Source organism: Phodopus roborovskii, unplaced genomic scaffold (genome assembly GCF_943737965.1).
Source record: "Phodopus roborovskii unplaced genomic scaffold, PHOROB, whole genome shotgun sequence".
NCBI classification, from domain to species: Eukaryota; Metazoa; Chordata; class Mammalia; order Rodentia; family Cricetidae; genus Phodopus; species Phodopus roborovskii.
Window position 1 is genome coordinate 10,484,880 of NW_026125295.1, and position 16,424 is coordinate 10,501,303.

Here is a 16,424-nt window from a genome sequence, read left to right on the forward strand (position 1 = left end):
ATTTATCCCTCTGACCACATGTTCATCATAGCACACACATACACTCTCCCCTGCCTCACCCCCCCCCACATAATCAATAAGTGTATTTTAAAGGTTTAAATAAACAGAAGGGGACCGAAGCAAGGGCTCAGCAGGTGAGAGCCCAGGCTGTTCTTCCAGGGGACCTGGGTTCAGTTCCCAGAACATACGCGATGGCTCACAAATACCTGTGACTCCAGTTCTGGGGGGATTCATTGTCCTCTTTTGGCTCTCCTCAGGTTCCTGAACACATGTGGTATATGCAGGCATACACATGAAATGAAAATTAAACTTTAAAAAAGGAAGATATTCTTTACATATGTACATACAAAATAAAAATATTCATTAAAATATACACCGGAGAGTTACACGGCTACTCTGCATGGTTACTGCTTTTTCTGGCTCTATGTTTTCCGAACCTCATTCAGTGAACACAAATCACTTGCATAGAGGAAAATAGCCAAGGTAATGTAAGCTGACACCCACAGCTCATGTCTGGGATGAACCCTCCTAGAGACTCATGGACCTCAGTGGGCTGGGTCCAGATTATTCTTCTCTCAAAATTCGAATCATCAGGGAAGTTTCCCTTCCCTTCCCAGGCCAGGCAGGGCCCAGCCCCTGGAGAGTCTGACTTGAAAGGCTTGGAAAGTGGCTCAGACCTGACTGCTCATTCTGAATGATCAGCTGTATAGGAAGGCCTTAGCACTGCTAAGGCCAAAGCAGTGCTCTGAAAACATATGGGGAAAGGAAACGACAGGTTTTGAAATCACAAGAGAAAATTGAAAGGGTTTTGCAGCATAAGAGTATCTCAGCAGTCAAGGGCCAAGGAATACCACGCACGCACGCACACACACGCACGCACACACACGCACGCACACACACACCACCACAGAACAGACCTCACACCAGAGATTTATTGGGGTGGGGTGCAAAATGGCTGCCTCTGAGAGGGATGAAGACAGTGACGGCTGTGACGGCAGGGCTTCATGGGGACGACTATGGAGCAAGTACATGAAGGGACCAGACCCTCACCCAGCCTCCTCTTTAGCAGCCATAACAGGCTGCAGAAAAGATCCAGCAAGATGTAGGCCTCTGACTCAGCAAATGTTCTGACCTTCTGACATGCCCCAGTCACTACCAAGCCAGATACCTCCACTCCATGGGGCAAGGGACCAATTAGAAGTTAACTGGCGGGCTCTAAATGTGCTTTAAGGTAACAATGAGCATAGCAACCATCCTGGGAGGGCCTATAGGCCATAGCAACCAGTTGACCAATCAACAACATTGCCGAAGTCCAGAAGTGCATAAATCCTGAGCCAGTTGCAAACCCCAGACACGCCCCTTGCTCCACCCCAACAAGTTCCCTGCCTCAGGGTCCCTCCGGGTCCTTCTCACCCCACGCACTCGCTGTGTTGGACTGATGATGGCGTTAATACAGTTAGCTCGTTAGGTAATAAAAGACTCTTTGCTTTAGCATCTGAATGGGTCTCTTGGTGATTTGGGGGGGGCGGTTCAGAATTTGTAGTGAAAGTAAGGCAACCATGGAAATGTGTAGCATTGGCTGCTAGTGATGCTGATATGCCCAACAGAAAAAGAACTTGGAAGTAAATGATTAAAGAGAAATCCAGCCACAATCCACAGGGGAAAGACTGAGTCCCTCCTACCTCGAAACAAACGCATTGGCTAGCTGTGAAAACCGTAAGTCAGCAACAAGAGGCCATTCCTGATGTGGCCGAAGCAGGTGTTTCTGCCTGAGCAGAGTGGGCCAGAACTGTGAATCTCACTTGGGAAGTTTCTAGGACCAGGGACATTTACTCTGGTCCTACTCCCTTTCTGGGGCAGCCCACAGTCTGCATTTCTGCACAGCATGTGAATGGAATGGCGTGCCTGCCACTGGGCAGCCCAGGGTCTCCTGCCCTCAAAAGAATTGGCAGTGACCCCAGTCCTGCTGGCTTCCTCTCTAATTGGCCCGTGCTGTGGGGAGCAATTTGGGTATAAATGGCTGCTTGCTGGGTAGCTGGGAGGAGGGGTTTGTGTGGGGTACATCCCAGAACTGAAGGCAGAGACCGCAGTTCTGGAAACATGCTCGCAGCTGCTTTCAGCCTTGCCAAAGCAGGCTCTTGGTTTGGGTTTGCAGAACCACACCCACAGCCAGTGTGGTTCACAGTGGAGCCAGTCCAGGCAAAGGGACATCACGGCTGAAGCCAGAAGCCATGGAAAGGACCAGGAGGGAGGAAACTCAGTCAGTGCCCCTGCACTGCTACTACAGAGGGATGGAGACCAATAACTCCGAAAGATCTGGTGTCTCCATAGCACTGGGAAAGGTCTGGGGCAAAAGTTGTCTCCATTCTGCCTTCTGGGTACCAAGGACTAAGCTTTGGGTCTGCTAATGGGAGGGTTAGGAGCAGTGCTGTGCTCCAGCACAGACATCAGGCCCTGAGCTTTAACCCTGACACCCACGTAAAAGCCCACTGCTGCCAGTACATAGCCGTAACCCATGACTAGACAGGCGGAGACAGGAGCCAGCCAGCAAACTCCCCGGTGAAGACCTCCAGGTTCACCACAAGACCCTGTCTCAACTGACTTAGGTAGAGCTGGGTACAAGGCACACATTTAATCCCTGCCTAGGAGGCAGATGATCTCAGTGTGTTCAGAGCCAGAATGGTCTGCACAGCAGGTTCTAGGCCAACCAAAACTGCATAGTGAGAGTCTGTCTTTAAAAAAAAATTAATAAAATAAGGGGGCTAGAGAGATGGCTCAGGGGTTAAGACAACTTACTTAGCTCTTGCAGGGGACCCAGCTTCAGTTCCCAGCATCCCCACAGCAGCTCACAACTGTCTGTGACTCCAGTTCCAGGGGACCTGATGCCCTCCCCCTTCTGGCCTCCACAGGCTCCAGTATACATGTGATACACAGATATATGTGCAGGCAAAACACTTGTATACATAAAAATACAAACAAACATTTAAAAAATAAATGATAAAAGTGGAGAGCAGTAGTGGAAGATACTTAATGTTATCTCTCTGGCCTTGACACTCATGAACACATGTGCACACACATACACACACCACATATGCACACACACAGAAAGCACTAGAAACACAAGGTAGTTTACTTCAAGAAATATTCTCACAGGGGGCTTCGGGAGCCCTGTTCAGATGTGCAGTACAGAGCCCATGCAGTATCAGCCCCTCCACAAGTCCAGAATCAGATACTTCCTCTTCCTGCACAGTGCAGCTTTCTTAGGTGTCTCTCTGGACTCTTGGACTCAGCCCTTTCTATTCACACACACTCATTAACAATCGCATGTACTCACATGCATTGCCATTCAGAACCTTCCCACTTGCTCCCTTAATCAGATCCATATTGGAAACAGAGCTCTGCATAAATAAATGTTCCCATCTACTACACCTCTCATTGACCTTTGGCATAAACAACTTTCAGTACACACACATAAAGACGATATGTGCACCGCCTTGCTGGAGGAAGCATGCCACCGAGAGCAGGCATCAGGGGTTTACAGCCTTCGCCCCATTCCAGTTCACCCTGCCAGCTTCCTGTGAGCTTCTTGCTTTGGCCACCAGCGGGGCCCATGCTTCCCCTGCTTTATGGACTCTCCCTCTGGAACCATAAGCCCTGGTACATGCTCCCTTCCATAAGTTGCCTTTGGTCCTGATGTTTTATCACAGTGACAGAAAAGTCACGGATATATGGAGGCTTGAGATCATGAGCTGATAAGCAGTCACACATTGGGAATTGTCCATCGTGCATGACCCTTGATTCTAGATCGAAGTATCTGGCTTGGCCAACATTGTTTGAAAGGTTGTGAAGCCTCTAAGAAATGTTGGGAGCCCTACGGGAAGAAATGAGCCACTGGGAGACAAGCCCTAGGGTTCTACAGCCCAGCTCCGCTTCTGGTGGGCTCTCTCTGGCTGCAGATGCAAATGTGACCAGCCACCCTCCTGCCACCATCACTTCCCACACCGTGGGCTGCATCCCTCCTAAACCCTGAACCAAGCAAGCCCTTCCTCCTCCAAGCTGGTGCTCTTCAGGCACTGGACGTCTGCATACTCTTTGAAACTCTGAAAGCACTTGGTGTTTTAAGCTGCAAAGATTTTGTATAATTTTAGACACAGTTTGCCCCCACATCAGTAGATGACATCAACACTGAACTTAGCAGATTGGAATGAGATGACTGGCAGCCGAGAAGTGTGTTGAAGCATGGCCTTTTTCCTACCTAACAAGGCCACCAACCCTCTGCTACCAGAGCTTGTTCAGGAGAGAGGAGCTTGATAGACAATCAGATTTAAGTGTGGGACCATGCCCTGCATTGGACACCTCCGCTTGCAACAGAGCAAGGGGTGCACAGAACTAATACATCAAGGGCGGGAGGGGGTGCGCCACCTACAGCAGCAGAGAAGCCAAGTGTGTCCCAGGCCTCCTGGGAACATTAAGGCAGAGCTGCGGGAGAATGGAGTTGAGAACCACGTTGGGTGATTTAAGGTAAAGACCAGTTTTCCAAGAGCAGCAAATCTTTGCAAGTCACTATTTTCCCTCCCACTCTTAAAAAAAAAAAATAAAAAGAAAGGAAGGAAGAAAAGCACAGAAGGGGAACATTTGCTGTTTTTTAGTGCTGAGAGCCATCGCATCTGCCCCTTGCCATTTGGAAAGTGACGATGCTGATTTGTAGTCGCCATTAATCGCCGAGCTCACATCACTCACTCCAACCACAAGACAGAAACCATTACATGCAGGAGCACTGGGTTAGCCCAACATGCCAGCTCCACAACCCTGATGGTGGCCCTGTGGATGCTGAAGCTGTAGGGTGCAGCCAGAGACGGTGAACTCAGGCTCGGGAGAGAAACACGGGAAAAGCCTGCTGGGCCCATTCTGGAGACTTCCCACGGGCTTCCTTCTGGGACACAAGTCTTTGCTTACACAATCCTCTGTCACAGGAAGCATCTTGTAGGTGCCTACTTCCTCAGTGGCTTGCATGACTTCCCTAAACCATAGGTAGTGGCTGCCCATTGATGACTGAGTGTGTGTGAGTGTGTGAGTGTGTGTGTGTGTTCTGGTTTCATTTCTGTTATTGTAATCATGATACCTGACCTCCCCCCCCCCCAAGAAAGCAACTAAGGAGATTAAGGGGTCTACTGCAGCTTGCAATTCCAGGTTTCAGTCCATCATTGTGGAGAAGTCAAGACAGGAACTTCAAATAACTGACCACACCCATCCATACCAGAGAGGAATGCATGCAAGCACTATCACTTGCTTATGCCCACCTCAGTCCCTTCATTTATAACTCAGGACCCTCTGCCTCAGTGAATAAGGGGGAAGAGAGGACGGGGATGACTCTGGACCTCGGCATGCCCGTGCACACAGATGAACTGCACCCACACGTAGGGACGCCACACACAAGTGTGTGACTGAGTCGAGGCACTCTACAGGCCCTTGGCCACTGAGCTGTCAGCAAGGTGTCTGCTCTATTCAGGCAAAGTCACAGTGGTACATTTATTTCGATGGTAACCGGAAGCTGTTCTTTGACTGGTTAGGCCTTTAACAGTAAGCAGACCCGGTCATTCTATTTACAAATATATCTGAGTTCTTCCGCCGCCTTCCCTCTGGCTAACGCCCTTAGCACTTGCCAGCAGGCAGAGCAGCAATGAATAAGCTGAGGGGAAAATCTATCTATACTCACGCTTGTCATAGCGTCCGCCATCAGCCAGGTGCTGAGATAAAGAAATGAATCAAGAGTTCACAGTTCATTCAGGTTTCTTTTCTCTTAAGATTTACCTAGTCGTATTTTTAAATTATGTGCATGCATTTGTATATGGATGAGAATGGGTATGGATTCATGAGTGCAACAACAAAGAAAACCTCCAAATATTAGCTTCACACAAACTCTCCCAGAGAGTAGATAATTTATCAATGTTTTATGAGGCCAGCGTTTCCCTAGTACCAGCCTGACCCTCAAGGGGAAGTTCAAGGAACACACACGAAGTTACCTGTGCCTGTGGTTATGCACGCCTCTTAGGAAATCACTGGACGGCATGAAAGAGTGAAATTTACAGCAGAGGATGGAGCACAACCCAATGTCCATGAAGAAATCACACCTGACAACATACCAAATGCGTTAGGACACCTGGGGTTGGGTGGAAATGGGTTGTAGGGTGGGGGGGGGGTGGTCCATGTGGCTACAAAGTGATGCTTGGCTCAGTGACTATAAGGAGGCAACAGGCTGAAAGATGGGAGCAGACACTGTTAAGATGAATGCAATCATCATACGGGGACAGTGTCACAGGCACTAGACCTTGCTTAGGAGGTCCAGTGGCACATTTGACTCATGGAGATAAAAGTGTACGTACATGGATGCTGCAGATGAACCTCAGCTGACGGGGTGCTGGCCTAGCATGGATGAAGCCCCGAGTTCCATCCTCAGCGCCACATAAACCTGGAATGATGACGCACACCTGTAACCCCAGCATTTGGGAAATGGAGGCGGGAACCTCAGAAGTTCAGGGTCTTCCTCGGCTACATAGTGAGTTACAGTCCAGCCTGAGCTGCATGAGACTTTTCTTTAAAAATAAATAAAAAGTATAGCCAGGTGGTGGTGGTACACACCTTTGAGTTCGAGGCCACTCTGGTCTACAGCACTAGTTCCAGGATAGTCAAGTCTGCACAAAGAAACGTTGTCTTTAAAAACAAAACAAGCCGGGCATTGGTGGTGCCTGCCTTTAATCCCAGCACTCAAGAGGCAAAGGAAGGCAGATCGCTGTAAGTTCGAGGGCAGCCTGGTCTACAGAGTGAGTTAGTTCCAGGACAGGCTCCAAAACAATACAGAGAAACCCTGTCTTGAAAAACCAAAAAAGAAAAAAGAAAAGAAAAAACAAAAACAAACAAACAAAAAACCCTAAAGTGTATAGCGCCAATGGGGTTGGAATAGAGCTCAGTGGTACCAGGTCTGGCATGTATGAAACCCTGGATTCAGTCAGCAGGGGAAGCAGAAAGCAGAGGAGAGAAGGGAAAGGAGAGAGGGGGAATGCATGCAGGCCACGGAAGCTCTCTGACATTTATAGAATTTCCAAGTGAGATGATGGATTCCTGTGGGTACAAAATAAGCCATAATAGTGCTTGTTTATGCGTTTCAAAGAAAAGTTTATTGGAAACAGAGGGGTCTAGTTATTTGGGTTCTACTAATGGGCACCTAAAAATGGGAATTTAACAGATTAGTTTGCCCTTGGTCTGAAAAAGGATCCCCGAGTCCTGAACACGGATCCAATGCACTGGCTCACACTTAGGGCATTTTATCAGGCATATTCCAGAAGCAAGAGGACCCAACCACTAAACCGTCCCGTTACATTTTAAATTCCAGTGAGGGAGTCATGAGGCACATTTCCAGCTCAGTTAGCCTGTAAATTATGTATGGTTTTAGGTGAGGTTCTCAAGAGTCCCATGTTGGTGTCTAACAACTGGAAGGGGTGTCATAAAATGGATCTACGGCCCTATTGACACAGTGACAGCCATTAACGCTATGCCACCAATTAAAGAAAAACTCATGACTGAATGAGATTACTTTCAGTCTCCTTGTAGAACAATAGCCAGCATTATTAATGGAGTTGCAGGGGTGGGGGGGTGGGGGGGTCTCCCAAGACGCCTAGCAGATTTCTGGAAGCCTCGATAAGTACCACATCCTGAATACTCTGGGCCTTTCCCCAACACCTACACACCTAGGATACAGCTTCATTTCCAAATTAGGCATGGTAGGAGATTAACCGTAACTATTAGTTATAAAACGGGATAATTACCACAGGCTGCAATGGGAGTTATTTAAAACTGAATTGTTCATTTCTGGGACTTTCTATTTAAAGGTTAGCCATGGTAACGGAAACAAGAAGGTAAAACTGCGGCTACGTGTGGATTGTATTCCTCTAGGGCTTCAAATAGGCCAGCTCCTAGTGACACAGTCTTTGCTTTTATTGTTTAGCTACACTTTGGTAGGTGTCCAAACACTATTCCTAACAGAAAGGAGGACCCAAGCAGGATCTCTGTGAGATGACCGAAGAGGAATGAATCTGTGCCTTCTCAACACACTCAGCACACACTTGCGAACGTCGCTTCTGAGTTTCTCAGCATTTCAGTACTGGGGGCTCTGGGGGTATCTGCATCTGCAGATTTACAATCTGCAATTGTAAATCGCCGCAGTGGGCAAAGAGAGGAACTGAGATAGGCACCGTTTAACCAAAGCAAAAGGCGTTTGGTTTAAACGGTGCAGGGCAACCCGTGTGCATGCCCAGAGCGGCCCAGAGAGGTTCCCAGCTCACTCCTAGAGCTCCTGGGCAAAATTCTACATCCTAGAAAGAGGAAAGCCAAGAAGCATTCCTGGACGATCGGCGACACGGGGGGAATAGCCTTTGGCACACCGCCATCTAGTGGCTGCAAAGGAGAACTCACGGCAGAGGAGGGACGCTTAAGGATTCTAGGTTCTCTGAAGAGCAGAGTGCCGGTTTTAAATGAATCCTCTGCCCCTCCTCATCTCAAACCCGATGACTGTCTGTCTGTCATTCCAGCCACAGGGAAGCTAAGGCAGTTGGACTGGGCCTTCAAGGCCAGCCTGGGGGAAACAGTAGGTAGACTCTATCTCAAAGGACAATAAAAATAATTAAAAGCTGAAGACTCACCATTCTTTAGAAATAAAGCCGACCCCTCTCTTCAGGCTCTCCTGGGTGTTCTCCAAAATGAAGATGACACCAGAGCAAAGGTGGAAAAAGCCAGATCCCCGGTAAGTAAGTGCAGAAGCCAATAGAGTAAGAGACTTGCATCTTTTGTACATATGTGCCTATGTGCACACAGGCCCGTGTCTGGCAGGTGCATGGGTGTGCAGATGCATGTGTGTAGGGTACGGCTTTGTACAGCTGCACGTGTGCTGAGGCACATGTGTGTACATATGCATGTGGAGACCAGAGGACAACCTTAGCTGTCGATACCATCTGCTTTTGTTGTCAAGCCCTTTGTTTCTGTCCCTTAACTCTTTCAGACCGTCTGTGCTGTCTCTTCCTGTGTCTCCGGAAAGGTATTCTCCAAGTGTCTGGATGCTGGGCCTGTGATCTCTACCCTTGGGGTCTGAGCCACTCTGCCTGGTAAACAGGGCCTGGGGAGACTGGAAAACAGACACCTCGTCTCCATCGTGGTGAGCCACAGACTCTATGGTAACTGCCTTCTGACCCTCTGCCACACCATCTTCCTTAAACTCTTCCTCACGCACCAGGGAAGCACAGTACCGTCCCTGCTCCCACGGAGGGAGGGACAGGGACAGGCAGCTTCTCTCTCTCCTCAACACTTCACACCAGCAGGGCTCTCGGCCTGTCTTTGTCTGAAGCCCCCAGTTGGTCATTCCTCTAGGGAAATAGCAGGCAGCAGCTTTCCCAAGGCAATGTTGGGGGCTTTCTTCTCCTATCCCCCCCAGCCACCCCCCAGCTCACAGCTCCTATGGACTGCTGCAGACAGCAGGGCGCATCTGTGACTGAAAGGCCCCCAAGAGTTCAGAAGAAACTATTTGATACTTAAAACGAGGCTTTGAATGAGAATGACCGCCATTGGCTCATATGTTTGCATGCTCATTGCGGACCAACATAACCACAGCCAAAGGTTCACACGTGTGTGCTCACTTAAAATTTATTTTATTGAGTTTTCACTTCCAATATTTCTGAGTTTTCACTCCTAGTCTCAATTTTTCTGATGAATTTTAGCCACATTTCTGCCTTTCTTGTTAAGGTTTTGCATTGAATTCTGTATTTCACCCATCTGCTTATCTGAATTAAAGGAACTTCATAGGGTTTCTGTCTCACTGAGGAGTCAAGCACTTTTGGAGGAGTCATGCTGCCTGAATTTTCATATTTCTTGTGTTTCTGTACTGAAATGATGCATTGTTTTGTGGTAGATATATATCTCAGGGGCTTCCCCCCCCCATTTACCCTGTGAGGTCCTTTTTAGGGGCAGTCTTCTCCTGGGTTTATGATCCTCACTTCCATTTAGAAGGGAGAAAACTGACTGCATTAATAAAAACTACAATTTGGGAACAACTGAGGTATTAAAGTGTAATAAAAAGCCAACCAAAACATCAACTGCTTCCTCAATAAGGTTATAAAGAGCCAAGTACTTAACAGAATATACTATGATTCTAGAAATTCTTAAATATTATAATAATTACATTGTAAATGAAGAAGAAGTCAAATGTGGTCATTCACACTTCTGATCACAGCACTGGAAAGGTTGAGGAGGGAACTGATCATAAAATCAGGTAAGGTCATTCACACCTATGATTCATCACTTGGTAGTTCAAGGCCAGGTTAGACTCTATAGCAAGATATAGCAACAAGGAAACCGTGTCTCAAAAACAAACAAAACAAAAGAGAGAGAAGAAGCAAGATAACAAATAGCCAAAAATTTCAAGCCCATTCCTTGGTGGACAAATCTCCAGAAAATCTTGACTTTAGTACTTCTAGGGTAAAGAAATAAGAGACGAATGTAAGTTTGGGGAGGCGGCTCAGTGAGTAAAAGTGAGGACCTGAGTTCAAATCCCCAGACCCACACAAAAGCCTGCACGTATAATATTTGTCATCTCAGTTTACCCCTCATATAAGATAATTCCTAGAAGCTCGTGGGCCAGCAAGCCTGACCTATACAGAATAACGCAAAAGAGAACCTGTCTCAAACAAGGTGGAAGATGAAGACCCAAGCCTGTCCTCAAACCATATTCAGTGGTAACTGCATGCTTACATGTGAATGTATACAAGCACACACTTAAAGGGAAAATGTTTACAGCAACGAATAGAAAAATGGTGGCAAAAATCAGCTAACCTCTCATTTTAAGAACTTTAGTAAAGTACTCATTTGCAAACGTATACATGTTGATGGCATTTACTTTAGAAAAACACTATTCCCAGACAGAAGGATGTACGGAGTGGAGGGGGGGGAAGGTTTCTTGATGGTTCCAACCTGTCTGAGTATTAACTGACAAGATACTTCAGTACAAAGACGACAGTACAAAGATTAAAGAACATATGTCCAGCAGATTCCTAGAAGAAAGCAGGTGCTGAGCTCGAGATCCTTCTTTCTCTAGCTGCTGAGACTAGCCTCAGTCAAGAAACAAACAAAAAGTATATGAGCCAGTTGACATACTTCTCACCCATAGAAACCTATCATTCCTGTGTTTGCACAGTGCTTTAGACAATGAAGATGGGGCCACTATTCCCCACAGAGCTGCCACTCAGGCTTCATTCAATGTGCCAGTTGGCTCAAGAGGCCTGACTATGTACCCTTAGCAAGTTCTCCATGCAAAAATCTTGTGCCTAAGAAAAGGCAGTTTCTTAAGTAGTAATTGAAAAAAAAAAAAATACTGACAAATGTTTAGTGCCTACAAAAATCACGTTATTTCCAGGACGCGCTGGTTCCTTAATAGGTTAGGTAGGCATCTTGGTTAGTTTTTGTCAATTTGACCCAGCCAGAGTCACCAGGGCGAAGGATCTCAGTTGAAACAATGCCTTTATTGGATTACCTGCTGGCAAATGTGTAGGGCATTTTCTTGATTAAGGGTTGATGTGGGAGGGCTCAGCCTTTGGGGAACAGAGCTACCCCTGGGCAGGTGGTCCTGAGTGATACAAGAAAGTAGGTTGTGCAAGCTATGAGAAGCAAGCAAGTAAGCAGACCTGGAGCTGCTCAGGTCTCAGCAGTTGCTTGGGAAGGTCAAGGCAGAACCAAAGAGACCTCGGTTAGAGTTTAGAGGCAGAGTGCCAGTGTCATCTTAGGTTCTATAACTGGTGTGATAACAATATGAAATACTTATGTCAGCACCAGTTACATGCACCGAAAATTAATTTTGCAAGCCTCTTTGTCTCGTTTCCACAACTTCTTACCTGTTTTCTGCCCCCTACCTGCGCGTGCCAGCATCTTGTGTCGAAAACTTGCTGCTGGACTTGCCAGGAGGTAATGTCTGGATTTGATGACCACATCATACAACTTATAATACAGCAATGATATTCTAACAGCTTCAATCTGTGGAACGTTTCTGTCTTTTTCCAAAACATCTGAGTCTCATTTTTATAATTCTCATTTTCGTAATTTATAAAGTATAGCGTGTTCACATCTTCCTATTGTGTGAAACAATTTGGAGAATTGTCGGAAGTTCTGAGAGGGGCTATCAGGTTTGAAACAGAGGCAGGCAGTTTCTCTGCCGTCACGCGGCTGCCATGCTCTCTCAGTATACTTGGTTTATTTTTACTTTAATTTTTTTAAGGAAAAGGTAACATGGGGACTATGAATTAATGCCCGTAGCGGCGAGTATTGCCAGCCACTAAGTCACAGAAGAGAAGACTATGGATATGTGCCCCCCACTGGAGAAAAAAAGCAAAACCAAAAAATGCATTGCCACCTACAGCATCTTGAGAAAAAAAAAAAAAAAGAACCAGAATAAAGTTCAAAAACACAGAATTAAATGATAAATTACCTCAAAGTAATTCAGTCATGTAAATCTAGTCTGTAAGACTTTATGGAGCAAATAACTATCTCCACATTGCAGCAATAGAGAGAGAGAGAGAGAGGTTGGGAGAAAGAGGTAGCAAGCTATAGATTTAGAGAAACCTAAACACTTTAAAAAATTACTATTTATCTACACACACACACACACACACACACACACATATATGTTGAAGTGTACATGTGTGGGCCATGTGTATGCCACAGCTCACAAGTGAAGGTCAGACAATAATTAAAAATACAACAAAATCTTTTTTGTAAAGAAATTTTTTTTTTGTAGTTCAGGTAGCAAGAGAATATCATAAAGAACCAGACAGTGATCAGGTTTTTACTATTGTCCTTGTTTTCAATACAATTTTTGAAGGTCCCCAGCACAGTGGGGTTGGGAGGGTGGGGAGGTTTCCCTCCTGGACCCTGGGTTAGGCACAAGCCACAGCAAATCCTGTTTTCACAGAGAGATCCTCTATTAATCGGGGAAGAAAAGTTAAAGTGGCTGCTTTCTGACTCAGGCAGAAAAGCTGCAGCAAATGACGTTGCAGGTGTCACTTTTAAGGAGAGGAAAAGGGGAGGTCTGTGTTAGAGAGAGAGGGCTAGGGTGCTGTGCTATAATTTAATTGGGTATGTTAATTAGATGAAGGGGCTTCTGATTGCTGGACTTCAACACTTTGATAGCTGGACCTTGGTAGTCAGCCTCAGAAAGAGATGGCCAAATAAGGGAACACACCTTAGGGGCTAGCTTTAGGTATATAATCTATGGTTTTATTTTACTTTATTTTAGCAAGGCAGAGGGAACTGAGGTGAAGGACAAGGCCTGCCAGAGCCACATGCATATAATCTATGGTTTTATTTTACTTTATTTTAGCAAGGCAGAGGGAACTGAGGTGAAGGACAAGGCCTGCCAGAGCCACATGCATATAATCTATGGTTTTATTTTACTTTATTTTAGCAAGGCAGAGGGAACTGAGGTGAAGGACAAGGCCTGCCAGAGCCACATGCTTGAGTGGGCTAATGTCCCTTCACTCTTATGTTTATATAATTTTAAAATATTTTTATATTTTTAATTACATTTTAATAATTTCCAATTATATGTGAGTTGTATGACAGACATCTCCTGGGAAGACACAACACACACATCTACTCAGCCCAGATAGTGAGCCCATGACAGACCAAAGTGAACCTGGATTCCAAATCTAGATTCCACCGAAGTCCAAAATGGTGAACCAATTAGATTTTTGGTGGGATTACTTACAGGAATGTGGGCAAGGGGTTACTTATGTTAGGGTCTGCAGAGCACCCCACAAAGATAATCACTACATAGGCAACCCACAAGAGTGCTTATTTCTCCAGAAGAATTCCAACACGCCGGGGTCAGCCACACAACAAAAGGGCAGTGACCCCAAGAGAAGTTTGCAAGCTCCTTTAAAATCAACTAGGAGAATTCCGGGGGCAGTTAGGTCATCTACAACAAACTTGACTGGCTAAGCAAGTAGCAGATGAATTTGATCTACTGTGACATCTTTGGATCTGTCAGGACAAATCCGAACAAGCCTGGCATTTCTTAAGAAGGGTAAGGGATGGTCAGAGGTAGTTGCAGGATCTGCTCTTTTCTGATTGGCTGGCCTCAGCCTGTAGCCCCTCCCAGCCCACTGAGCAGTTTCTCTGAATGAGACTGGTCATGGTGCCCATCAAACAGTGCATGGTATGGCATCTCCCAGCCATCCCAGAACCAGAACCAGGTAGACTGTGGGACCGGGAGCAGGCCAGGAAGGAGGCCATGGCGAAAGGGGCAACCCAGAAGCCGGACGGGATGGGGGTGGGGGTATGCCGAAGGCCGGGGCAAGGCAAGCAGCCGGAGCCGCCTCCCGGGTCAGACCTCAGCAACCATGCTCTGCCTCAAAGACAGCTGCATCACCAAAGCACTGGCGACAGCTCGCAAAAGGGGAAACCCCGGAGCACACTGCGCAGCCTCCAGGTTTTGCGGCTTCCATCTGTCTCTTCCAAGCCTGCTTGGCTGGTCTGAGTCTTCTTTGCAGAAGTTTTTACTTTTTACTCAACCTGGTCAGTCTGGGGAGGGGCTACCGGAAGCTACTTGGAGTTGTTTAGGTTCTTAAAGCGATGCCCTGCAGGGAAGAGCTTATTCCCTCTTCTATAACAACCCTGAGCTTTGAAGGGGGTGACTATAGACAGGCCACTGGGCCCCAGCAACAGAAGTATGGTCAGTGGTTTTGAGTTGAGGCTGACAATGGAAGCAACGCTTGACAGGCACATGGCACCCATTTGAGAAACAGCAACAGTGGCTTTCCCACTTGGACCTGTAACTTTGCCAGCCACACGTTTTTAATCTATGTTCCCATTAATGGATGTAAACGCTTCCCTGTGGAGAGAGATCGGGCCTTATGGGGCTTGTTTCTATAACTACTCTTGCCACTATTGTTAGGAACTAGGACTGCAGGTGGTGGGTGCCTGGTCCGGCGCTGGGATTTCGAGAATCACCATCCTGGGGTGAGTGGACAGTGGGCAGAGAGGGAAACAGAGACCTGTAGGTGTGATTCATATTGAAAGTTTTGTTGAGGGGGAGGTAATAAAGAGAGGACAGAAGAGAAGATGGGGGGGGCAGGAAAGGTCCTGCCTGTCCTCCAGAGAAACCGTGGGGAAAGACAGAGCAGAAGTGGGTGGAGCCTTTCTTTTAGAACGCCAGGGCACATACACCTGCCGAGAACAGGTGAGTGAGAGGCAGGGCCATGTGTGCCTGGATTACAACAACAACTACAGCTTGCCTGGCTCTTTTGTCAAGAAGCATGACCCACCCCACCCCACCCCCAGAAATCTTACGTAGCAACTTCTGACATTATAGGAGCTCACAGGAAGACCTCTCAGGCCAAATTCTAGGGTTTTTTTTTTTTTTTTTTTTTTTTTTCTCCACATCCTGCAACCAATGTGCACAATGTCTCCAACAACAGGGTCTTACTACTCACTTCCACAGCTGTGGCAATAACCATCAAATTTTAGGCCTCCTTTATCAACAACTCCTAGAGAGGTAACTGACACCTGGTACTGTGAGTTCCAATCAACCTTATGGCTTTCCGTAGCATGTTTCTCCCCTTGCAAGATACCCTTGCTTACTATTTGCAAACTAACACCTCGTACTTATTCAAGGTGCACCCACAGCAATGGCTTTCCAACCTTCAAAACATTCAGAGGTTAGCATTACGTTATCTACATAACAAAGCCTTTCTCAGAGGATGAGCAGGGCAACATCACCCCCCCACCCCCACCCCCGACCCACAACCACGTAACTCATAGTGAGATCACCAAGGCGGGATGCTCTTAAAAACCCATGTTCGGAGCATGTGTCAGTCAGGTGATCCCAGAAGTTCACAACCAAGAAGATGCTAAAGTGGACCGAACGTGAGCAAGGTCTAAACACAGCACGGAAAAGGGGGAAGACAACCCACTTGTATTGGTAGCCTTCCTCCACAGGTTGGGGTTGGGTTAAGTGCATGGATAGGAGCCTGTATCTTAACGAGCTCCCAGTAACCCTCAATCATTCTGAGCCTTTACATTTTCACATCCTGGAGCTCTACCTATGCTTTGCCCCTGATTAATACCACCTAGTGCTAAGGGAGAAAGTGTCCCTGCTTAACCCGGCTGCATTTGCTGGCTCCCTGGGTCAGAGAGACCCTGGGATGGCACAATAGCTCTGGCTTCCCCCATTTGCCACACCTGGTTGTTGGGGGGAGCTCCTGGCTGTGCAAACCATCTCTACTCCTAGCGTAACCTTTTTCCTAGAGAGGAATGTATGCTCCTTATCTGGAGGGATAATTACCCATTCCTGGGGCAGGCCTGATCATCAGCACCTGTATGGCTCTATCATG